Genomic DNA, 27,337 nt, shown 5'->3' with positions numbered 1-27,337 from the left:
TGGCTCTGTTCTTCCTAACTGCTCCCACCGGAGAGTCCCAGAGGACAAGATAAAAGGCCAAGCTGATCAAACATTACACAGGTAAATCTCATTACACAGAATCTTGTTACATTTAATGCAGCTCCACAGAAGTATGTTCTTGTTTGTCTAGCCTTGTAGTTCTCATTCTCCATGGATACTGAACAAATTGATGTCAAGGAAAACTAACTCTTCACATTTTTATTGTTGGACTAATGAAAAGCTCTAGTCTGTAGGTCTTGGATTCAATTGCTCCTTGGCTTCTTTCTTTGAGCATATTTGAATAGGTCCTTACTTTTATGTTACCTTTCAAGCTCTTCCTACTTCATACGATATAAGTTAGTTTTATTTTTCTCGTTGTTTTTTTTTCTCCTTCTCATATAAATTCTTAAAACTGTTTCCTCAATTTTTCTGTGTCCATATCTTCACAATTAACCTGTAGCTTTGTCTCTGTCTTTCGTGCTCCCTCAGAGTCCTCACCAGAAAGTCATTCATGCTCTTTAAGAAGACAGGGTAGTAAGGAAGGTGTGGCAAAACTGATGCAAGGCTCAAGGGCACAGACCTCTTTTCTTTTCCCTTTTGGAAGATATTGTCCATCCCTGGGCTCTGTCCCAGATGCCAGTGGCCTCTCATGAGCCATCAGTGTAATGTGAAAACTGAGATAAGTCCAGGAGGATCAAATAAATTCCATTAACCACCTGCCCTGGCTTAACGAAGCATGCAGCCAAGTGGCAGCCATCACTTGTTTTCCACATGAGAATCCCTAAGGCTATGTAGCAATCAGAGGAAGACGGAAACAATGACCAACAGGGGACATCTAAGAATCACCCACATGATTGTGAGGAATTCCAAAGCAGCTCCAAATAGTGATGAGTCTAGATGTCCAATTAAAAGGATCAGCAGAAGAGAAAATTTCTGATGTAAACTTTTAACCCCATAGAAACAAACTAATAATTAAAATAAACATCCTAGCACTTTGGAAGGCTGAGGTCAGGAGTTTGAGACCAGCCTGGCCAGCACGGTAAAACCCCCATCTCTACTAAAAATACAAAAATTAGCCAGGCATGGTGGTGTGTGCTTGTAATCTCAGCTACATGGAAGGGTGAGGCAGAAGAATCACTGGAACCCGGGAGGCAGAGGCTGCAGTGAGCGGAGATGTCACCACTGCACTCCAGCCTGGGTGACAGAGCAAGGCTCTGTTTTGAAAAAATAAAAAACAAAAAACTAAACAGCCTTTGCTGAAAATCAGTCAATGTGGGAAGATGGTGAAAATGTTAAGGAAAATTCTTTATATCCTCTGAAAACCACAGATAACACAGAAATTATTCTTTGAAATTTTTGACTATTTTTTCAACTTTTCATAGGTAATAGAATCAGCACATTCAGCAGCAAGAATTAATTAGACTTTACCGGTCTTTGTAGTTCATTGCTCTTCACTGTATTGAATACACCGTGTCTATCTTATTCTTGCAATTGTCTATTTTTAACTCTTTGTTGAGAGAATTTCTTAAATCAAATTTCTTATTCAAAAAGAAATTAGAGAGGCGTGTACTCTCTTCATTTTCACATAAGGGCAAGTGTCTTTTTCACCTTCATGCCTGTGTAGTGGTGGTCTGTGTGTAGAACTTCTGACTCTTAGCCCGTTTCCCGCAGAGCTCTGTGAACATTGTGTCGCTGACCTCTACATATAGGACTGCAGAGCAGAAGGCCAGCGGCAGTCAGATCCTTATTCCTTGTTAGGTAATCTGTTTTCTTCTATAGAAAAGTCCAGAAATATCCTGCTACATATGGAAATCAAAACATATCCTTAGATCTAGAGAAGGTATGTGTTTTGCCACAGTTCTTACCCGGTGGTAAACCATTTGTGAACAAAAGACCTAAAACTTCTTCTTTCAAAAAAATTTTCCATAGGTTATTGGGGTACAGGTGGTGTTTGGTTACATAAGTTCTTTAGCAGCGATTTGTGAGGTTTTGGTGCACCCATCACCCGAGCAGCAGACACTGTACCTATTTGCAGTGTTTTATCCTTCACCCTCCTCCCATCCTTCCCCCCAAGTCCTCAAAGTCCATTGTATCATTCTTACACCTTTGCATCCTCATAGCTTAGCTCCTACATATCAGTGAGAACACACCATGTTTCGTTTTCCATTCCTGAGTTACTTCACTTAGAATAATAGTCTCCAATCTCATCCAGGTAGCTGTGAATGTCATTAATTTGTTCCTTTTTAAGGCTGAGTAGTATTCCATTGTGTGTGTGTGTGTGTGTGTGTGTGTGTGTGTGTGTGTGTGTGTGTGTGTGTGTGTATATATATATACACACACATCACAGTTTCTTTATCCACTCATTGATTGATGGACATTTGGGTTGGTTCCATGATTTTGCAATTGCGAATTGTGCTGCTATAAACATGTGTGTGCAAGTATCTTTTTTGTATGACTAAAAGACCTAACACTTCTGTTTGGTGAAGTGTTTCTTTTTTTCTTTTAAAACATTATTTGTTTTCATCTACTCTATTTTCTCCTTATGAATTTCATAATGGATTCCCCTAGTCTATCTTCCATGCCTCTCATCTTCTCTCAAACAATTTAAATCTCCTTGTCTTTTTTTCCCCTTAAGTCTAGGAGACCAACCCATGTAATGAACTTGCACCTCCTGCACATGTACCCCTGAACTTAAAATAAAAGTTAAAAAAAAATCAAGTTATTTTTAATTTTAAAATTCCTTTTGAGATTTGTCTTAAATACCATCTATTGAGTTGTATTTAATTTGTCTTAAATACTATTTGTATTTGTTTGATAATTGTGCACTTTTTTCCAAGGAAATGTTCTTCTCTTCCAGATATATTTTCTCCTAGCCTCTTTTTTTATAGAGAGCTCTTGTTCTATTGACTCAAAAGTCTCTTGAATTCCACTGACAAAACTACAGAGAAATCACATTTGAGTAAGTTTGGGGAATGTAATTACTGCAATATGTTATTACCAGCTCACTTTCTCTGCCCTAGCCCTTTTCACTTCAGTAGATTTACTAGTGATCTCCAACATTAATAAATCGTGAATATACCCAAGACTTTATGAGATGCAATAGTAGAATACTTACATTAGAAGTTAAGTTTGGATGCTGAACCTGGCTTTTCCTCAAACAGGCTGCATTACCCCAGGCAAGTCCCTTCCTCCCTGACTCACAGTCTCCACAATTGTACAATGATCTCAGATTATTCTCAGCTCTTAAATTACCTGATTCTCATACAATATCAATATTCTCTTCAACCATAGGAGAATCACCAAGAAGCACTGGGAGGGCTAAAGGAAACTGAGCCAGGCAATGTTTTGCAATAAAACTGTAGCACAGACCACACCTTCCTCCTCAACAGTCTGTGGGGCACTCTTATTTGCACCCTGCACACTTTCCAGCAAGCCTGAGGTCTATCTGTGCCAGCACTATGGCCACCATGGTGCTTGCTTGGGCACAGACAAAACTGGCATCTGATGATCTCATTCTCCTTGAAAAAGGCAAAACATATTACTTCTGTCATCCAAAGTACTCACCCTCAGGGCACCTGGAGGGAAACCCACAGTCTTTAGTTGAAACTTTAAGATCTTCCAAAATCTTCATAGACCACTAAATTCCTTCTTACATCCTGTCCTCTAATTATACTACCCCAGCCCTCATGATCTACATCAATGACCAATCCTACATTTTTTAAACACCTTGCCTTTGAGCTGTTTTCTTGAGTTTAGAATGTCCTCCCCTTCTCCATTTATTACCAGTGAAAATGCTACTATTTGGAGATCAGCTTAAATATCACTTTTTCTGAGACTTCCTTGACTCTAAGTGAGGGTTAATGACTCCTTCCTTTGCCTGCCTAAAACATGTTACTTCTAACACAAATATAGCACTGACCTTACTCAGCCTTATTTGCATTACGGACATACCAGTCTCCTCCTGTAAACTCGGAACTCCTTAAAGACAAGTTACATGTCTGGTATACATCTATGCAGTTACCCCAATTGCCCACCATAAACCTTGGCACAAGGAAGAACTCAGCAAATGCTTCTTAAAATGAAAGAAATGTATCTCAGAAATCCCAGTTCTTGCTATATAAGCAAGAGACATAAGGGTAAATTTCTACCAAAAAAAAATATATAAGAATGTTTATAACAACTTTATTCATAATAGCCAGAAATTGGAAATAACACAAAAGTCTATCAACAGTAGAATGAATATATAAATTATGTTATACTTATTTAACGGGATGCTGCACTGCAATTAAAGAATGAGCTACTGATTTCTGCAGCAAAACTTGCAGTACATGTGAAAATGTGATACATGCAAATACGTGAATGTATCTCACATGTTATGCTGTATAAAAAGATATACACAAAGGATTATATACTGTATAATTGCATTCACATAAAGTTTAAAAAAATCAAAACTAATAGATATTAATAGAAGTCACAATAGTGGTCTCCCCTAGAAGAGAGGAAAGAGAGGGCAATGTAATTGAGGAGGAAAATAAGAGGGGTTTCTAAGGTACTGGAATATTCTAATTTTTAACCTGGAAAGGGGTACATGGTGTGTATTTTCTTATTTTTCCTTGAATTGTATGCATATGCTTTTTATACTCTTTTGTATACGTAATATATCTTACAAAAAGAAAAAAATTCAATGCAAGGCATAATGACATGACTATGAATGTGGCATGAATTTGATTCTAGGACTTTTAGAGCTGGAGTACAAGGCAGGCATATCATTTGTGGAAGAGGTGGACAGGATTGCTCAAGTCTTATTTCTTGCTAACACTGGGCAGGCTCCTCTTATATACCAAGGACATCCGTGGAATGACAGCTCATCACACCACCCCCAGTATTAAAATTAAATGGGAAAGGGAAAACTGGAATGTGATCAAGAAACTGTAATGTATCAGAAAACAGTGGTCCACGTTGAAGATGCTTCTGGCTGCTGCCTGGGCAGTCACAGCTCTCAGTTTTGGATCTTAGAAGTGGAGGTTACCCGATCCCAGTGGTAAACCAGCCATGCTCTTACAAATGCGCAAATATAGGATTCTCATGCACACACACACACACAGGAAAAGACTCAGCTGTGCATAACAGGATGCCCCTTCTTTGACTGACTGCTCTTTTTGAAGTCCACAGCTGCTGTGCCTCTGAAACTCTCTGGTAGGAGGCATGACCAGGTTTATTTGTGACCCTTTAAAAGGCTGGCCTGGGTAGCAGCTGCCTAATAGACCCCATTTAGTGAGATACAGACAAGAGATCTTCTAGGTTGCTGGCTTTCATCCAATCCTAAGTCCTGAATTTGGAAATGGTCAAAGGGACTGAGCTACAAGAATTTTTCCAGTGTAGTCGGTTTCACATTCTCCCAGGTCTAGCAAGGACTGGTGAGAGTTCTTATTAACAGGGGTTCATGTTAATCCAGGCAAGGCCAGGATGATCCTTCTTCCCTAATGCTTCCCAACAGCACTGCAGAATGGGTAGGAAGAAAGGGAAGGAGGGAAGACAGTATTTCTGGAGAGACTTCAGAATAATTAGATCATGGGGGCATAATCTCAGATGTATAAGAAATTTCTTAACTTTGTGACTTGAATTTCTAAGTTTTAAATCACTTCAGAGACTAGAAAAGACCCCATAACAGAGTGGAATTTAAATTGCTTGATATATGTAATGCGTGGTCCTTTGTGGCTTTTACTTAAACACAGAACAAAGACAAGAAATGTAACTTTCGCCTATTTCAGGTGCTAACTCTTCTGGCAGACGCTTTCAGACAAGATTGGATATTTATAGACACTTACCAACATATTTTGTGATAAAAACAAAGAGGGCAACTTTTTAAAGCTTTGTAACTCTTTTTTGTTCACAACTCCAACTCTTCTTGACCCAGCCCCAACCCTGGCCTCAGATCTAGTGGCACAGGAAGAAGGAAAAGAAAAAAAAAAAAAAAAAGCCTTCTCAGTGTTGTAAAAGGAAGTCCAAGAGAGAAATGTATGAGATCATTTAGTCCCTGGGATGAATATTCTGTAAAATAATATATTCCAAAGTGAGAAGTATGGAAATTTGGGGCCCAGAGAGGAAGAGGGACTTAACAATTTCCATGCATTGAGTGATTGGTGAATGCCAGTTTCCCCAGTGCCTAAGTCTGATATCTTCCTATAGCTTATAATCCCTGAGTGAAGCTGAACCATCATCACATTCATAGGGACAAACCTAGAGATTTCCCTGCCTGTGTCAATATGAGGAAACACTTTCTGGTAGTTAGAACTATGCAAAGAGAAAAGATGAACCTGGGCAGGCAACGAGATGCCTTCCCAGGAGATCAAACAGATAATGGGGAGGCAAATGGTGTACAAGCTGGGGTGTAGTCAGAGGGTCAGAGTAAATGGCAGGAGGTGTCTTCCCTGCAGATAAGACATGAGAAGTGACTAGAAATAAATGAAAAGACACAAAGATAAGCTCTGCTGGGAAAGAGCCAGCTCCAGGAACAGGTGACCAACATACCAGACTTAGCATGGATGTGAGTTGAGAAAAAACATGGCTCCAGGCACACAGAGGGCCAGACTCTCCCAAGCTGGGCTTTGCGGTGTTCTCTCAGGTGAGGCTACACACTATTATTACCCAGGCAGACCAACTCTAAACTTACAGGAATGGCACCTGTGTTTCCAGGAGAGGAGGGCAGCTTCCCATTCTCATTTCCTCCCATATAGCCTTTCCTGTCCTTCAAGTCATTCCCTGAAAAGTCTTACTGATCCCTTTCACCACCCAAGGCACTGTATATAAATTTTTGGGTCACCCATCTCCCTCCCCAAGCACCTAGGAGCCTCCCACACTGTGGTCAGGTTGAAGCCATCTCAGTCCCTTAAAAACACTGTCATGGCTCCACATGCTGAGTGCTTCAGAACAGTTGGCTGATGAATGGACAAATGATTAAATACCCCTGAGTTCTGTGTAAACTGTGAGAGAGAACTGAGGAAGAAGAATAGTTCAGTATCTAAAAGTCACTGGAGCCAAGTGTAGTGCCTCATGCCTATAATCCCAGCACTTTGGAAGGCCAAGGCAGGAGGATTGCTTGAGGCCAGGAGTTTAAGACCAGCCTGGGCAACACAGTGAGACCCCGTCTCTACAAAAAATAAAAAATTAGCTGGCCACAGTGGCACGTACTTATAGTCCTAGACTTCTGGAAGCTGAAGTGGAAGGATCACTAGAGCCCAGGAGGTCAAGTTTGCAGTAAGCTATGGTCACACCATTCCACTCCATCCTGGGTGACAGAGTGAGATCCTGTCTATAAAAAATAAATAAATAAGAAAAAATAAAGAAAATCCCAAATTGAATGATAAAAGACAATTGATAGATGCTATTACTTAGAATTATCTGAAAATGATTTTTAAAGGAGTGTAATAAAAATTCCTCAACAAGCAATTATAAACATGTTTGAGACAAATTTAAAAAAGTAAATTTCAGCAAATAAATAGAAAATATAAAGACAAAACCAAATGGACATTTTAGAATGGAAAAAATATGCAATAACTTATTTTTAAAACAATAGATAAGCTCAACAACAGAATAGAGGGAGAGGATTAAAGAGTCAGTGAACTTGAGAACAAAACTTTGGAAATTCCCCAATTCCCAACAAGACTGAAAAAATCCACTGATTAAAAAAGCGAAAGGAGCCATGAGACTTATAGGATTATAACAAAAGATCTAATGCATGTTTTCATCATGATAGGGAAAGGAGATGAGAAAGGTGGAGCTTAAACAGTATTTGAAAAATAATGGCTGAAAATTTACCAAATTTGGCAAAATATATAAATTGCTCAGTCCAAAAACTGAGTAAACTCCAAATTGGATAAGCCCAAAAAAACCCATACCAAGACACATTGCAGTCAAACTTTTGAAAACTAAAAGATGAAAAAAAAAATCTTGAATCAGTGGAAGAGAAAAAACACCTCATCCACAGGGAAAAAACAATTCAAATAACAATGAATTTCTCACAAGAAACAAAACAGGCCCAAAAGGAGGGGTGCAACATTTTTCAAGAGCTGAAAGTAAAGAGCTGTCATCCCATAATTCTATATCTAGTGACATGAGAATTCAATACTTCAGGAGTGGAACTGTAATGAAGACATTCTGTGATGAGGGAAAAGTAAGAGAATTTGTAATTAACAACTCTACCCTAAAATAGTAGCTAAATAAGTTCTCTAACAGAAAAAAAACCTAAAAAATAGAGTAACTTAAAACACCGTAAGGAAATAACGAACAATGGAGAGAATAAAATATGAGTTAATATAAAAGATTTTCCATATTCCCTTGAGTTTTTAAGCTTACATTTGATGGTTGAAGCAAAATTATAACACTGCCTAATGTAGTTCTCAATGCATATAGAGGAAATATTTAAGACATTTATCACTAGAGGATAGTAAAGGCATATACAGGGAGATATGATTTCTGCACTTCACTTGAACTGATGAAATGCGGCTACTACTAGAACCCAATAATTTATACATGTATAATATAATACCTAGATTAGCCACTAAAAAAATCTTTACACAGCGGTGCATTCAAATACACTGTATATAAGTCAAAATGGAGCTCTAAAGTATATTTAAGTGGCTCACAGAAAGGCAAAAAAAAAAGGAAACAGGGTAACAAAAAACAGAGGTGTCTTAATCTGTTCAGGCTGCTATTACCAAATACCATAAACTGAGTAATTCTCACAAATCTGGAGGCTGGGAAGTTCAAGATCAAGGCATTGGCAGATTCAATGTCTGGTGAGAGCTCACTTCCTCATACACAGGCACATTTTCACTGTGTCCTCACATGGTGTAGGGGGGAGGGGTCCTCCTAGGGCCTCTTTTATAAGGGTGCTTATCCCATTAAAATGAGATCCTGGCCTTTATGCCCTAATCACCTCCCAAATGTTTCTCCTCATTATGCCATCATATTGAGTATTAGTTTTAAACAAATGAATTTGTTGGAGCGGGGTACATAAATAGTCATTTCAAGAGGGAACAAAAAAACAAAAATAAAATGGTAGTCTCAAACGCTAAAATATCAATAATTACATTAAATATAAATCATCTAAATATGCCTATTAAAAGACATATATTTGAAGAGTAGATTAAAAATTGACCCAACTACATAGTTTATAAGAAACTTGTTTCAAACATAAAAATACAGGTAAATCAAAAGTAAAATTATGGAAATTGTATCAATTGAAGCAGAAAAAAAGCACTTTTAAAAAATAACACCTATTAATGACAAAAAGCTTTCAGAAAACTAGAAATAGATGGGAAACTTCCTAAATTTGATAAAGAATATCTATCAAAAAAGCATAGTTAACATCATATTTTGTGATGAATCACCGACTTTGTTCCCCCAAAGATTGGAATAGGCAAGGATGTTCATTCTCACCATTGCTATTTAACATTTTACTGGAAGATCTAGATAGCACAGTAAGGCAAGAAAATGACAAAAATGAACACAAAAAAGAAAGGAAGAGATAAAGTGCTCCTATTTGCAGAAGACATAATTTTCTTCATAGAAAATCCTAAGGGTCTACAAGAAAATTTCTAGAACTAATAAAATGAGTTAAGCAAGGTCATAGGATACAGGGTCAATACACAAAGATCAATGATACCTCTACATACTAGCAATGAACATGTGGAACTAAAATAAAAAAAATACAATATTGTGTATTTTCACTGCAAAATATAAAATACTTAGGTATAAATATAACAAAACATATAGGATGTGTATGCTGAAAACTACAAAATGCTGAAATAGAGCATCTAAATAAATGGAGAGACAGACTGTGTTCATGGGTTGGAACACTCACTGTAGCAAAGATATAAACTCTACTCAAATTGATGTGCAGACTTAACACAATTTCTATCAAAATCCCAGAAAGACTTTTTGTATATATAGATAAGATTATTCTAAAATGTACAAAGAAAAGTAAAAGCACTTATACAGCTAAAATAATTTTGTACAAGTAAAAATAAAGTGGGGAGGAATTACTCCTTCTGGTTTTAAGATTTCTTACATAGCCACAATAATCTTGTGAAGGGTACAAAAGACCATGTAGTATTGGCAGAGGGACAGACATATAAATCAACTAAACAGAATAGAGAATTAGGAAATAATTCTTTTCTAATTCAATCACATAAGGATAGTCTTTGCAATAAATGGCACTGGCGCAATTGACTATCCATAGGAAAAAGAAAACCAAAAACTTTAATCAAAATCTCATATATTGTACAAAAATTAACTCACAAGAAACCCAGATCAACATGGCTGATTAGGGATGCCAAACACTCCCTAGTACTTATGTGGGATTATTTCTTAATTCTCTATTAGGAATTATTTCCTAATTCAATGACATAAGGATAGTCTTTGCAACAAATGGCACTGGAGCAATTGACTATCCAGAGGAAGAAAAAAAACAAAAACTTTAATCAAAATCTCATACATTGTACAAAAATTAACTCACAAGAAACCCAGATCAACATGGCTGACTAGGGATGCCAAACACTCATCTCCTGCACAAAGAAGAAGCAAAACAACAAATAACTGTAACATGAGTAGAGCGACTAAAGGATAACACAGAAATAGAGCAAGAAAGTGATGAAATTCCTCTGAGGCACGGAAACTTGTAATGACAGCATAGACAGAGAGGTGAAACACTCAGCTGGGGACAGCTCAGAGTCAAGAGGGACTTCTCACTGTGGGGAAAAGGTAAGCAGGAGATCCTCAGCAGTCCCCATTTCAACTGAGGACATCTGCAATCTTAGCTGCTGGCATGTCTCACAATCCTCACAAACCTTGAATCCATAATAGGGAGCTGCCTGGAGTCTACACACCCTCATTGCTGTAGAGAAGGCACACACACAAACTACCCCCTCACTCCCCAGGTCCAAAGCTGCTACAGCATGGTGGCCATTTTGGGAATGCTGTTGCTGTTAGTGTGCATCTTGACCTGGGAGCCAATAGCTCCTACATCTCTGTGTTTTTGGAGACCAGCCATCATCCCCCCATACACACATGGAAAACTGCAGGTGCCACCACCCCAGCTAGACCCAGAAGTACGGCCTTAACGCCAGCACCTGAGCCTATGCATTTCCCTACATTCCAGGGAGCAGGCATTTCAGGACAGCATGGAGGCCACCCCCAGGACTCAAAGAACAGATGTACACATTTCTTAGAGCCATAAAACAAACTGCCTGATACCCACCACCACCAATGACCCTGTCCCTCCAATGGCAGAGTGTCATACATTACAAACATATTCCAGGAACCCAGAACTGGTCCACCTGGCACCCACCACTGCCACTCACCCTGCCCTTTCCCTATGGAAGCTACTTCATAAAAGTGAAAGGGCTGACTGTTCCATTAGATGCACAAATATCAATGTAGGGACACAAGAAACATGAAAAACAAAAAAACATGACACCTTAAAAGGGACACAATAATTTTCCCATAACAAAACCAAAGGAAAGGAAATCTATGAAATGCCTGAGAAGGAATTCAAAATAATTATCCTAGGAAACTCAGTGAGATACAAAAGAATACAGATAGATAATTCAATAAAATCAGGAAAATAATCATGATCACAATAAGAAATTCAAAAAAGAGAAGAATTCATAAAAAAGAACTAAACCAACCTTGGTGCTGAATAATTCAAAGAATAAATAAAAATACAATTGAGAGTTTCAACAATAGAGAAATAATTTTTTCACTTGAAGACAGGCCTTTTGAAATAACTCAGTGGAACTAAAAAAAGAAAAGACAAAAGAATTTAAAAGAATGAAGAAAACCTATATGACTTATGCACACCATTAAGCAAACAAACATTGGTATTATGGGAATTCCAGAATGAACAGAGATTGGAAAGGCATAAAAAGTCCTACTTTATGAAATATTAACTGAAAACTCCTCAAGTCTTTGGAGAGATACAGACATCCAGATCCAGGAATTTCAAAGATCCCCAGATAAAATCAACTCAAAAAGGTCCTTTCCAGGGCACATTATATTTAAATTGCCAAGAGTCAAAGACAAAGAGACAAATTTAAAGACAGCCAGAGAAAAGAATCAAGTCACATAAAAGGGAATACCTATTAGACTAATAGCAGATTTCTCAGCAGAAACGTTATGGCCCAGGGGAATGATATAGTCAAAGCACTGAAAGAAAAAAACTAGCAGCCAAGATTACTATACTTAGCAAAGCTATCCTTCAGAAATCAAGGAAAAATAGCATCTTTTTAAGACAAGCAAAAACTGAGAAAATTCATGACTAGACCAGCCTTGCAAGAAATGCTCAAGGGAGTTTTACATCTGAAATGAAAGGATAACTACCATTATGAAAACACGTGAAAGTATAAAACTCACTGCTAGAGCATATAAACAAATGAGAAAAAGAAAAGACTCAAACCGTATCAACTACACAGAACCACCAAACCATAAAGATAAGCAATAAAAGAATAATAAGGAAATAAAGGATATATAAAACAACCAGAAAACAAGTAACAAAATGACAGGAGTAAGTACTCAGCTACAATAATAACCTTGAATGGAAACAGATTAAATTACCCATTTAAAAGATATGGATGGACTGAATGGATAAAAAGAACATGACTCAACTATATGCTGTCTACAAGAAACTCATTTTACCTGTAAAGACAAACACAGACAGAAAGTGAAGGGATAGAAAAAGATATTCCACACAAACGGAAACCAAAAATGAGCAGGAATAGGTATATTTATACTAGATAAAATAGGCTTTAAATTAAAAACTGTAAAAAGAGACAAAAGGGTCACTATACAATGATTAAGGGATTAATTAAGCAAGAGGATTATATAACAATTGTAACTATTTATGCACCCAATACTGGAGAACCCAGATATATAAAGCAATCATTTGATCTAAAGAGTGAGAGAAATCCTAATAAATAATAGTTAAGGACTTTACCATCCCATTGTCAGGATTGGACAGATCATCTAGACAGAAAACCAAAAAGAAACATTGGATTTAAATTGCACTATGAACCAAATAAATCTAACAGACATTTGCAGAATATTTCATCCACAAGCTGCAGCACACACATTCATCACATCAGCACAGGAGCATTCTCCAGGATAGACTGTATGTTAAGGCAAAAAATAACTCTCAACAAATTTTTAAAAATTGAAATCATATCAAATATCCATTATTTACCACAATGGAATAAAACCATAAATCAATAACAAAAGGAACTTTAGAAACTTATTGAATATGTGGAAATTGGAAAACATGCTTCTGAATGACCAATGGGTCAATGAAGAAATTAAGAAGGAATATAAAATTTTCCTGAAATAAAAAAAAAATAGAAAAACAACATGCCAAAACCAATGAGACATAGCAAAAGCAGTACTATGAGGGAAGTTTACAGCAATAAACATCTACATGTTAAAAGTAAAAAGAATACAAATAAACAACCTATTGGGGCACCTCAAGGAAACAGAAAAGGAAGAACAAACCAAACCCCAAATCAGTAGGAGTAAAGAAATGATGAAGATTAGAGCATAAATAAAAGAGTATTTTAAATGTATAAAAAAGATCAAGGAAACAAAAATTTGGTCTTTTGGAAAGACAGATAAAATTGACAAACCATTAGCTATACAGAAAAAAAGGCCCAAGCAAATAAAACCATAAATAAAAAAGAGACCTTACAGCTGATGCAACAAAAATCCAAAGGATCATTAGAAATATTACAGACAAGTACACATGGACATTTGGAAAACCTAGATGAAATGGGTATATTCCTGGACACATGCAACCTATCAAGATAGAACCAGGAAGAAATAGAAAACCTGCACTAACTAATGATGAGTAACAAGATTGAAGTAGTAAAAACCTCTTTCAACAAATAAAAGCTCAAGTCCAGTGGCTTTACTGTTGAATTTTACTTAACATTTAAAGAAGAGTTAACACAAATTCTTCACAAACCATTCCAAATAAATTTAAGGGGAGGAAATTTTTCCAAACTTACTCTATGAGGTCAGCATTACCCTGATACCAAAAGCAGAAAAGGACACAACGAAAAGAGAAATGCAGGCCAATATTCCTAATGCACATATATGCAAAGTCTTCAACAAAATACTAGCAAATCAAACCTGACAGCACATCAAAAAATACACCATGATCGAGTGGGATTTATGTCAGGATGCAAGGATGGTTCAACAGACACAACTGAATGAATGTGATATATCACATCAACAGAATGAAGAAAAAATACCATAGGATTATCTCAATAGCTGCGGAAAAATGATTTGATAAAAATCAACATTCTTTCATGATAAAAATTCTGAACAAAATAGGTATAGAAGAAATGCACCTCAACAAAATAAAGGCCACATATGACAAACCTGTAGTTAACATCATACTAAGTGACAAAAAGTTGAATGCTTTTTCTCAAAGAACTGGAAGAAGACAAGGATGCCTACTTTTACCACACTTATTCAGCGTTGTACTGAAAGTCCTAGGCAGAGCAAGCAGGCAAGAGAAAGAAATAAAGGGCATTCAAGTTACACAGAAGGAAGTAAAATTGTTCTTGATTATGGAAGAAGACATGACCTCATAAAGGGAGAAACCTAAAGACTCCCCCAGGGGAAAAAAAGCCACTTAGAACCAATAAATGAAATCAGTAAAGTAACCGGATACAAAAATTAATACACAAAAATCGGTAGTGTTTCTATACACCAATAACAAACTAGCTGAAAAAGAAATCAAGAATGCAATTTTATTTACAATAGTCACACCCAAAATACCTAGAAATAAATTTAACTGAGGATGTAAAAGACTTCTACCAGGAAAATTATAAAATTCTGATGAAAGAAATTAAAGAGGATGTAAAACAGTACAAAGACATCTCATGTTAATGGTTTGGAAGAATTCATACTGTTAAAATGAATAACCATACTACCAAAATCAATCTACAGCTTCAGTGTCATCCCTATCAATATATCAATGATATTCTTAGCAGAAATTTTTTTAAGTCCTAAGATTCTTATGGAACTACAAAAGTCCCCGAATAGCCAAAGTAATCCTGAGGAAAAAAAGCAAAGTTGGGGATATCACACTATGTGACCTCATACTGTAGCTTTTATAGCCAAAACAGCATGGCACTGGCATAAAAAGAAAGATACAGAATAATGAAACCGGCTGGGTGTGGTGGCTCACACCTGTAATCCTAGCACTTTGGGAGGCTGAGGTGGGTGGATCACCTGAGGTCAGGAGTTTGAGACCAGCCTGGCCAATATGGTGAAACCCCAACTCTACTAAAAAATACAATAATTAGCCAGGTGTGGTTGTGGGTACCTATAATTCCAGCTTCTCAGGAGGCTGACACAGGAGAATCACTTGAACCTGGGAGATGGAGGTTGCAGGGAGTGGAGATCACTCCATTACACTCCAGGCTGGGTGACACAGTGAGACTCTGTCTCAAAAAGAGAAAAAAAAAGAAAGAAAAGAAAAATGAAACCAATACAGAACCCAGAAATAAATTCACATATTTAAGGCCAACTGATTTTTGACAGAGGTGCCAAAAGCATTCACTGGGGAAAGGACGGTCTCTTCAAAAAATGGTGTTGGTAAAACGGGATACCTATATGCAGAATAATGAAACTAAGACACCCATCTCTCACCATATACAAAAATAAGACCCAAAATTATGAAACTACTAGAAGAAAACATAGGGAAAACACTTTAGGACACTAGTCTGGGAAAAGGTTTTTATGAAGAATGCACAGACAACAAAACCAAAAATAAACAAAGAGGATTATATACAACTAAAAAGCTTCTGCACAGCAAAAGAAGCAATCAACAGAGTGAAGAGACAATCCGCAAGGAATTAATATCTAGAATATACAAATAACTCAACTCAATGGCCAACAACAACAAAAATATAGTTGGCCCTTGAATAGCAATTTGAACCGTACAGGTTCACTTGTATATAATCCTTCTTCTACCTCTGCCACCCCTGAGACAGCAAGACCAACCTACCCTCCTCCACTTTCCCCACCACCCGCTCAACATGAAGACAATAAGGATGAAAAACTTTACGATGATCCACTTCTACTTAATGAATAGCAAATATATTTTCTCTTATGATTTTCTTAATAGCATTTTCTTTTTCTAAATTACTTTATTGTTAGAATACAGTATATAACACATATAACATACAAAAAATGTATTAATTGACTGCTTCTGACATTGGTAAGGCTTCCAGTCAAGAGTAGGCTAATAAGTTTTTGAGAAGTCAAAAGTTGTACATAGATTTTCAACTGTGCTGGGGGTTAGAGCCCCTAACCCTCACATTGTTCAAAGGTCAACTATAATATGATTTAAAAATTGGCAAATGGCCAGGTGCAGTGGTTCACACCTGTAATCCCAGCACTTTGGGAGGCCAAGGCGGGTGGATCACAAAGTCAGGAGTTCGAGACCAGCTTGACCAACATGGAGAAACCCCATCTCCACTAAAAGTACAAAAATTAGCTGGGCATGGTGGTGTGTGCCTATAATCCTAGGAGACTGAGCCAGGAGAATCACTTGAACCCAGGAGGTGGAGGTTGCAGTGAGCCAAGGCCATTGCACTCCAGCCTGGGTGACAGAGCAAGACTCTGTCTCAAAAAAAAAAAAAAAGGCAAATGATATGAATAGACATTTCTCAAAAGAAGACATACAAACGACCAATGAGTGTATGAAAAAATGCTCAATATCATTAATCATCAGGGAAATGCAAATCAAAATTGCAATGAGACATCATCTCATCCCAGTTAGAACGACTACTATCAAAAGAGAAAAATAACAAATGCTAGCAAGGATGAAGAAAAAAAGAGAACGCACATGTTGTTGTTGAGAATATAAACTACAACAGCTATTATGAAAAACAGTACGGAGGTTCCTCAAAAAATTAAAAATTGAATTACCACATGATTCAGCAATCCCACTACTGGGTATATATCCAAAGGAAAGGAAATTAGTATATTGAGAAGCTATCTGCATGCCCATATTTACTGCAGCACTATTGACAATAGCAAAGACATGGAATCAACCTAAGTGTCCATCAAGAGATGAATGGATGAAAAAAATGTGGTTTATGTACAAAATAGAATACTATTTGGCCGTAAACAAGAATAAAACCTGTTATTTGCAGCAATATGGATGAGCCTGGAGTACATGTTAAGTGAAATAAGCCAGGCACAGAAAGATAGATACCATGTTGTCACTCATATGTGGAAGTGAAATAAGCTGATCTCATAAAAGTAGAGAACAGAGTAGTGATAACTAGAGGCTGGGAAGTGGGGGTGGGGGAGGGAGAATTTGGCTAATGCATACAAAATTATAGCTAGAGAGAAGGAATAAGTTCTAGTATTCTTTAGCCCTGTAGGGTAACTACAGTTAATAATAATTTATGCTCTCTTTTCAAATAGCCAGAAGAGAGTATTTTGAACGTTTCCAACACAAAGAAATGCTGAATGTTCAAAGTAATGGATATGCTAAAAAAACAAAACAAACAAACAAAAAAAAAACACCTTGATTTTATCTATGTACATTGTATACAGATATTTGAATGTCACCTTGAACCCCAGGTGACAAATAAAAATTAACTTACAATGGATCACAGATTTAAATTTAAAGTGTAAAACTATAAATCTCCTAGCAAAAAAAAATGTAGGAGAGAAATCTTTGAAACATCAAGCACGGTGGAGAGTTCTTAGGCATAACAACAAAAGGCACAATTCATGTAAAAAAAGATAAATTTGGATGTCGCCAAAACAACTTTCAAAATCTGACAGTATACAACAATAACAATAATTAATTAGAAAATGGAAAAAATACATGAAGATACATCTTGTCCAAACAGAATCTACAGCAGCAAATAGCAATGAAAAGATGTTCAACATCACTAACCTTTATGGAAATGTAAATTAAGACCATAAGGAATCACTTCACACCTCTTGGAACAGGTAAAATAAAACATGTTCACAGCGCTGAAGTTGGCAAACATTCAGAGAAACTAGATCTCTCACACATTACTGGTGGGAGGTGTATATGAAACACCTACTATGGAAAACAGGCAGTTCCTAAAAAACTGAATATATGCTTGCCATATAACTCAGCAATTACACGAAACTAAATAACACTCCGGTATTTATCCCAGGAAATCAACATTTATGTCCACACACAGAAAAGCTACTATACAATTAATTGTTCACGGTAGCTTTATTTGCAATAGCCAAAAATTGGGACAACCAAAATGTCCTAAAATGGGTGAATGGATAAACAAACTTTGGTACATCCATGCCATAGAATACTATTCAGCAATAAACAGAAATTAACTATTGATATATGCAGCAACACGCATAGACCTCACAGCATTACACTAAGTGAGAAAAAGTCAATATCAAAAGATTATATACTGTATTATTCCATTTCTACAACATTCTCAAATGACAAAATCGTGGGGATGAAAAACAAATTAGTGGCTTCCAGGCGTTATAGATGGTGTGGGGAGGAGATTAGGTATGGCTAGAAATGGATAGCATGGGGGATACCTTTGTGGTGATAGAATAGGACCATGCCTTGATTGTGTTGGTGGTTGTATGAATCCACACATGCAATAAAATGAAATAAAACTATACACATACACATTGCACTAATGTCAGTTTCTTTTTTTGTTTTTCTTTTTCCTATGTGTCTAAGGCATGAACCAGGCATAAGCACAGATCAAAAGCCAAGCTGGGATGAACAACGGGTTGCTTTGTCCCTGGCTGATATCAGAGGGACACCACCAACCAGATGCCACTCTATCCAGGTCAGGGACATAATGTCAATTTCTTAGTATGCTATTGCATATTGAATATTGTGTATTTAGGCAAGGTGTAACAAACAGGCAAAACTAGCAGAAGGATACAAGAGACATCTTTGCACTATCTTTGCCACTTTCTATGAATCTAATTATTTTAAAGTTTAGAGGTTTTTAAAACAGGTAACAATAATTCAATGCCTTTTTGTAATAAATAGTCTTAGCCAACCAGGAACAAAAGGGAACACTCTTTAGAGAAGAAAAATTATCTATGAAAACCTATGGCAAATATCATATTAAATGGTGAAAACAGTGAAGGCATTCACTCTGAGATGCGAATGAGATAAGGAAGTTTGCTATTGCTGCTTTTCATTCAGTATTGAACTGGAGGAACCAGCTTGTGCAACAAGGCAAGAAAAAGAAACAAGAAGTCTAAAATTTTTGAAGCAAGAAAAAATACTGTCATTATTCACAGATAAGATTATTGTGACCTATGAGAAAATCTAAAATAATTTACAGATATAAGAATTGAAAAGGGTTTATGAGACTAGACTGTGAGGACAGATTTTTTTAAATGAAAATAAATTTTAAAGGAAATAGAAAATAAAAATTTTATTTATTTATTTTTTTTTTAAAGAAAAGAGTTTAGCCAGGTCATAGAACTAAATTAAAAGCAAAAAGAAATCTATTGCATTTCTATATTCCAGCAAGAGATAATGAATTTTCTTAAAAAGACACCAAGAAATATAAATTAACTAGGGGTAAACCTGGCAAAGAGTTCTAAGATCTTTAGGCATGAAAGTATAAATTATAAAAAATTTTGAACAATATTAAAATAAAGAGAGACAGAACATTGTTATAAACTCAATGTTATAAAGATGATAGTTCTCTTCAAATTGATCTATAGAGTCAATGTTATCCCTATTTATTATTTATTTATTTAAAGACAGAGTCTCACTCGTTGCCCAGTTTGGAATGCAGTGGCGTGATCTCAGCTCACTATAGACTCCACCTCCTGGGTTCAAGCGATTCTCTTGCCTCAGCCACCCAAGTAGCTGGGATTACAGGCACATGCCACCATGCCTGACTAATTTTTGTATTTTTAGTAGAGATGGGGTTTCACCGTGTTGGCCAGGCTGGTCTTGATCTCCTGATGTCAAGTGATCTACACACCTTGGCCTCCCAAAGTGCTGGGATTACAGACATGAGCCACCACACTTGGCCCTATCCCAATTTTTAATCACAGAAAGAAATACTGTAGAATTTAATAAGCTGGTTGTATAGTTTATATAGAACAAAAGGACCAACAACAGCTATGACATATTTGAAGAAGTATTGGATGGAGGTGAAGGGATGTGCCCTATGAGAAATGAAGACATACTATAAAGCAATCAATGAGGACAGTGTAGTGATGACACAGGAATAGACAAGTAAACCAATGGAAACGATTAGCAACACCACACACAGATCCGTTCCTGTTACAAGACCTGACGCATGGCAGAGATGGTATTGCAGATCGGTGGAGAAAGGATGGGTTGTAAATTCAATTAGGAAAACCAGGAATATGTATGTATACCAGGATAAATGTATAAAATATTCACAGTAGCATTTGTTGGGAACCAACCCAATTATTCATCAAAGTAGAATGTATACATAAGCTGTATTACCTTCATTTGATGGATCTTAACAATATAAATTAACAAACTTAGCTACGTTCATAAATATAGATGATCTCACAAACATCATAATATTGAGTGAAGAAACAAGTCAAAAAAAATACCTGCGACTGATATAATTTATCCAGAGTTTAGAAAGAGGCAAACCTAAATTATACTGCTTAACGATGCATACATAGACAATAAAATCTAAGAAAAGCAAGGAAATGATTATAACTAAAATCAGGAGTGTAGTTATCTCTGGAAGGAGGAAAAGAGGACAAGATCAGGAAGGGATACCCCAGGAGCCTCAAAGAAACTGGCAATGTTCCGTCTCTAAAATTAGGTGGTAATTACTAATATCCTCTAGATTAAAGATATGTTTTATATACTGTTATATTAATGTGTATATGTGTGCTATATTTCACATTTTAAATTATTACAAATATCAAAAGTTTTAAGTACCAAGTTTTAAATACTATAGTGCCATATAACTTCTCACCTATCAGATTGGCTAAGACCAAAAGGCCAACACACTATGTTGGCAGAATGTGGGAACACAGACATTCTCGTGCACTGTTGAGAGGAATGTGTGAATTTGACAATCTCTATCAAAATTACAAACGAGCATAAAACAGATATATTTTCACCACATGTGCCAAATTACAAATATGCAATGGTATTTGTTGTAGCATTGATTGTAATAGCCCAAGACGGGAAAATCAGTGACCATCAATGGCTGGGCGCAGTGGCTCAGCCTGTAATCCAGCACTTTGGGAGGCTGAGGCAGGTGGATCACTTGAGGTCAGTGGTTCGAGACCATCCTGGCCAACATGGTGAAACCCTGGCTCAACTAAAAAATACAAAACATTAGCCATAGGTGGTGGCGCGCGCCTGTAATCCCAGCTACTCAGGTGGCTGAGGCAGGAGAATCACTTGAACTCAGGAGGCAGAGGTTGCGGTGAGCTGAATTGTGCCACTGCACTCCAGCCTGAGCGACAGAGCAAGATTCTGTCTCAAAAAAAAGTAAAATTAGCTGGCTTGGTAGTGCACATTGGTAATCCCAGCTACTTGGAGGCTGAGGCGCAAGAATCGCTTGAACCCAGGAAGCAGAGGTTGCAGTGAGCCAAGATCTGCACTCCAGCCTGGGTGACAGACCAAGACTGTCTTAAAAAAAAAAAAAAAGACCACCAGTAGCTGACTGGCTAATTAAAGGATGGTACACCCATGCAATGGAGCATATGCAGCCATTTAAAAGAATGAGGCAGCAATTTTTTTTTTTTCAGGAAAACTCTCCAATACATGTTTTTAAATGAGAACAGGAAGATAGTAAAACAATGTATATTTCTGCTTAGTCTCAAAAATATTTATTAGTATATGCATTGAATATCTTGGGGAAAATTTCACACAAGAAATTGCTAATACTGCTTACCACAGAGAAAATGACTGGGTGATTGGACAGTGAGGCTTAATTTTTAATATACACACTTCTGTATCTTAATTTTGTTCCAAGTCAAGTAATACCTACTAATAATGATGATAATTGTGGTGGTGATGATGATGATGACTACAAGTGATGAAAAAGAGAACCAGATGTATTGAGACTGAAATCTCAGTTCTGTCACTCACGAGGGATCACTGGTAAATTGCTTAACTTTTGGAACGCTGTCCCTCAAATGAAAACATCGGGGGATAATACGGAGCTCCTGGGCAGACTGGAAGTAGGTACTCAACACCCATGCATCACGTGCATGTCATATATGTACAGCGTCTGCTGTGTGCGCGGCACATGATGGCGCTCGATAGATGGAGCTCGCACTGCTGCTGCTGTTGGAAGGCATCTGTCTTGTCACCCACTCTGGATTTCTAGGACTTCAGCTTGGGGACAAGGTGGTCTTCCCTGAAGTGAGCAGTGTCTTTGCTTCTCTGACACCTGAGGGAAAGCTCACGGGGGAGCCAGCATTTTTGAGGTCTCTCTATGTCCAGTAGGCTGGGCCCCTTTCACCACCTCTGATGCGTACCCATTGTATTCAGAGGAGTGTGGTCCCTGGAGCTCCCAGGTATGCATCGACCTGTGCCCTGTGCACATGTGGCACTCCAAACTTCAAATTACTTGTGGGATTAGCCGGTCCCTGGAATAACTAAGGTGTCAGGGGCCCCACAGAGTCCACGGTGCGACTTGAGGATTCCTTAGGCTGCTGGGGAAAACCCACCTTCGGGATTTCTGGGCCTGAGGCCAGGATGCCAGATCCTCTTCATGAAGAGTCTGGGGCTGGGACAGTAGCATCTAGCCGGCACAGCTGGAAGGAAGGGAGAGGAACACCACCAGAGGCTCAAGTCCCCACACAATTTAGGAGGAAAAAGAAGAAAGAGGGTTTCCCAGGTAAGGCAGGAGTATGCCAGGGGTCGTTCTCTGGCACAGTGTCTGGCCGGGGCCCAGGGAGGAACTGAGAATTGTGTGTGGGACCAGGAGACTCGGAAGTGGCCACTGGGCAGGAAGCAGATGGGGAGAGCTGGGCTGGGGCGGGGGCAGAGGTGGGGTGGTGCCTCCTGCAGGCCGTTTCCCTCCGATGCGCTTTCCTCCTCACCCAGCCTCTGCTCCCAGAAACCTTCCAGCTGCCACTGGTCCTAGGCAGCTGCTGCTGGGGAAGAGAGGAGCTGCTGGGCTCCCAGTGCCCTCCAGGGACCCCGTGAGCCAAGTCCCCTCCCTGTCCTTGCTGCTCTGTCCCCACACAAGCCCTGAGGGAGGCTGGCAGGGCTTCCATCCCACTCCACAGGTGAGGAAGAGAGGCTCAGAGGAAAAGCGGCCTCCCTCTGGGTCAGGGGACGTGAGGCAGGTGGACCTGCATGCAGCCCTGTCTTTTTTTTTTTTTTTTTTTTTTGAGAAGGAGTTTCACTCATGTTACCCAGGCTGGAGTGCAATGGCGCGATCTCGGCTCACCACAACCTCTGCCTCCTGGGTTCAGGCAATTCTCCTGCCTCAGCCTCCTCAGTAGCTGGGATTACAGGCACGCGCCACCATGCCCAGCTAATGTTTTTGTATTTTTAGTAGAGACGGGGTTTCACCATGTTGACCAGGATGGTCTCGATCTCCTGACCTTGTGATCCACCCGCCTCGGCCTCCCAAAGTGCTGGGATTACAGGCTTGAGCCACCGCGCCCGGCACCAGCCCTGTCTTACAGATCCCACTCTGCGACTAGCGCTTTCTGTTTCTCTCACCCTCCTCTCAGAAATGCTGAGATTTTTTCTGAGTACAAAATAACTCGTACCCATCGTATTCAGAGAAAATTTGCCCTGCCCCTATGGATTTTGCTGTCTTTTCTTTCCAGTCACTTTTCTTTTTTTATTTTATTTTTTTGAGATGGAGTCTCTCTGTCACCAAGGCTGGAGTGCAATGGCATGATCCCTGCTCACTGCAACCTCTGCCTACAGGTTCAAACAATTCTCCCACCTCAGCCTCCCAAGTGGCTGGGATTACAGGTATGCGCCGCCATGCCCTGCTAACTTTTTTTTCTTTTTTTGTAGTTTTAGTAGAGACGGGGTTTCACCATGTTGACTAGGCTGGTCTTAAACTCCTGACCTCAAGTGATCCCCCTGCCTCAACCTCCCAAAGTGCTGGGATTACAGGTGTGAGGCACTGCACCTGGCCTCCGGTCACTTTTTATCCACATGATTGTTTACCTAATTGAGATCATAATAGCATGTACAAGTTTGACTTTGCCCTTTTAATTTATCATTGTGCTATAGTAATATAAGCATGGAGAAAATTACAAATAGGACTGTAAGGTCTAACATTAATTCCATTATGTGAAAAGCATGACTTACTTAAGCATTCATTGGTGGAGAGCTGTATTGTTTCCTATTTTCACTCACAAATATTGCTGTGATAAATACCTTTATTGAGAGATCCTGGCCTCTAGGCTCACTGATTCTTTAAAACATTTCCTGGAGGGACAATGGCTGAGGTGAGAGATAGGCAGGTTTTTTGAATTTTTCCTTTTTCTAGGCAAATTCCCCTCCGGAAAGGCTGCCTGAGAGTGTATGGGGCTCTTTTTACAGCACCGCATTGCCTCCTGCTTCTCATCTGCCTGCTGGCTCCAGAACAGATAGAGATGAGACCACGAGCCAAATTGGGTCCCTTGGACAAACCGAGGCTTCCTGCCTACAGGAGCTGGCCACAGAGCCCAAAGCTTCCCCTCCTCCCCTTGCTCTCCCTGGCTGCCTCCCACCTCCCCGCTTCTCTCCCTCCTCTCATGGGGCTGCAAGTGCCAGGCCTCTTTGTTTGCTTTCATTCTGAATCCCTTCCAAAACCTGACACAGCCCTACTAACTACTGAATGTTTCTCAGTGGACAACCAGGAATTCAGATCTCCCTTTCTCACACACACACACACAAACACACACACACACACCCCTCACACCCATTGGTGTGGGCAGCCACCTTTACCAAGGACTGCTCCCTGCCTGCAGAGGTCAGCACTCAAGAGTCCTTGACAACCCTCAGAGCTGGGATGCCCTGGGAAGCAATTGTTCAGCCTTCTCATGAAGCACATGGGAAAACTGAGGCCTAGGGAGGCAAAGAGACTTGCTCCAGCTTGACTGAATATCCATCTCCCAGGCAGGTGTAGTTCCACTAGCTCTGATCTCAGAGTACAGAATCTTCCCAGCTGTACAGTTCATTTCAATTAAACAAATATACTCAGCAACTTTTCATGACAGGCACTGAGGCTTCCATGGAGGCAGCTCTGAAGGGGGCCAAATTCCATGTATCATTCATGCCCAGAGGATGCTATTCATGGATAGAAACCTCTGTGTGCATAGACTTATCTTGTGGGAATGGACACTGTGGCTTCCCTAGCATCTGCTTGTCTCTTTGGAATCTGGTTTGTCACACTGAATGTAATGTTTGCTTTTCTTCATTTTCTGGAGGGGGTAAGAGATGCACTAGGAGGAACAGGAGATAAGCTGGGGGTAAGTTCATGGTGGGGCTCACAGGGAGTTGGCTTGCACTGAGCAACCAGGAACATCCTCCTGTGCTGTACTAAAGGATGTGGTGAGGGGAACAGGATTGCACAGGAAATACCTTGAGACCTATGGTTGCGTAATGGGGGAGGTTTCTCCTGGGTTAGACTAATGATTCCCTCCTGGGCACAGTTTTGCACCACCCCCCTCCACCTCCCCCCCACCCCCACACCTTTCTCCTGGAAGCATGTGGCAGTGTCTAGAAACATTTTGGTTGTTACAACTCAGAGTAGAAGGTGCCATTGGCAGCTGATCAGTGGAGGTCAGAGACTCTGCTGAACATCCTACAATGCACAAGACAGCCCTCACACCAAAAGATTATCCAGCACAAAATGTCAATCGTAAAGAGTCTGAGAAACCCTGAGTTCCATTTAGGGTGGGAGCTGCACTGCCTGACAACACATCTGACATAAGCCTCCCGCATGACTGAAGAGAGAGGGTGTTGGACAGACGGTGAGACCGGCCAGAGAACACGCAGAGCTAACTGAGATCATAACACTGTCTACAAGTTTGACCCTGCCCTTTTAATTTATCATTATGCTATAGTAATATTAGCATAGAGAAAATTACAAACAGGACTGTAAGTTCTGTCTGGTATTGGAGGGACAGGGTCTTTTGCAAAGCTGTGCACCAAAAGAGAAAAGCAACTGTCTCATGAGAGAACGCAGGACTAGGGCATGGGACCCAACTCCAGCTCCACCCTTCAACCCAAGGAGCAAATTTATCTTCTGAGTTCCAGTTACTTCATCTGTAAAACCTGAATGATGATATCTTCTCCATGAGCTGTTTCAAGGAATATGGCATAGGGTGGATTCTCACTAATATTAATATTAATCACTCATCTTGCATCATCCACCCACTCTTATACACGCTCACAGAGCCGTTGTCATTCAGAAGGAGCTACAGAAATATTATCTATGAGTATTTTGAATTTAGAGTCAGGGAAATTGCAGGCAAGAGACTAGATATCCTCTACACAAAGGCCTATAGGTCTTCCTATAAGCCAGCTTCTTGCACAGAACTCAAGAATGGACTCAGGGAGTCAGAAGATAACACAAGAATAAAATGCTAACATAAAAGGACGAAGAGAAAACATTCTTAGTCTCTCACGGTTAGGAATTTCACAAACATCCTAATAACATGGGATCAGAAGTTAATGCTGTATACTATCTGATAACTGTAGTTAGAGTGTGGTTATTAATATGGCATTAACTAGGTGGTAAGCTGCACTGTGTTGTCTCATGATGTGAGTTCAGTCACACAAACAAATCCATTTGTTGGCTTCATAAATTTCCCAGCTATAGGACCTCCCCATATATTACAATAAATTCATATTTCAAATAGGCAGACCCATTGCTGGCAATGCTCAAGCCTGTGTCACTAGACTGAAGGAGTAACCCTCTTTATGGTTGACCATTAACTAGGCTTGTTTCTGTATGAATATGGCTGAACAAATTTGCACAATTTCCTCCCATGTGTAATCAAAGTTTAAAGAAACTTCATCATTTGTTAGGTCTAGGAATTGCAGCTGCTTGGGAATTTTCCTCTCTGAGAATCTAAGAAAGCCCAGATCAAATGAAATTGCTATGGATTTGCATTAAAGAGAAATAATTCATAGCATTTCCTAGCACTTAATCACAATACAGAGGAAAAGCTCTCCTTGGGCCAGGGGCATGCCCTGCTGGGTTCAAGTCTTATCTCTATCACCAACTTGCTCAGAAGACTTGGATGGGTCACTTCTCCTCCCTAGGCCTCTATCACCTTTGTGGACACTGAGAGGGTACAGCAA

The 27,337-nt window shown here is 39.1% G+C and overlaps 1 non-coding gene across 1 annotated transcript; it reads right to left on the bottom strand.

The window, feature by feature from the left end:
* Window positions 1-18,756: 18,756 nt before the first annotated feature.
* LOC116524953 lies at window positions 18,757-18,891 on the bottom strand. The gene has a single exon (XR_004257549.1). It is a non-coding gene; the product is annotated as a small nucleolar RNA SNORA48 (small nucleolar RNA).
* Between the last annotated feature and the right edge of the window lie 8,446 nt (window positions 18,892-27,337).

Source organism: Sapajus apella, unplaced genomic scaffold (assembly GCF_009761245.1).
Source record: "Sapajus apella isolate SASKATOON/1434 unplaced genomic scaffold, GSC_monkey_1.0 scaffold46, whole genome shotgun sequence".
NCBI classification, from domain to species: Eukaryota; Metazoa; Chordata; class Mammalia; order Primates; family Cebidae; genus Sapajus; species Sapajus apella.
This window is presented reverse-complemented; position numbering and strand designations above follow the sequence as displayed.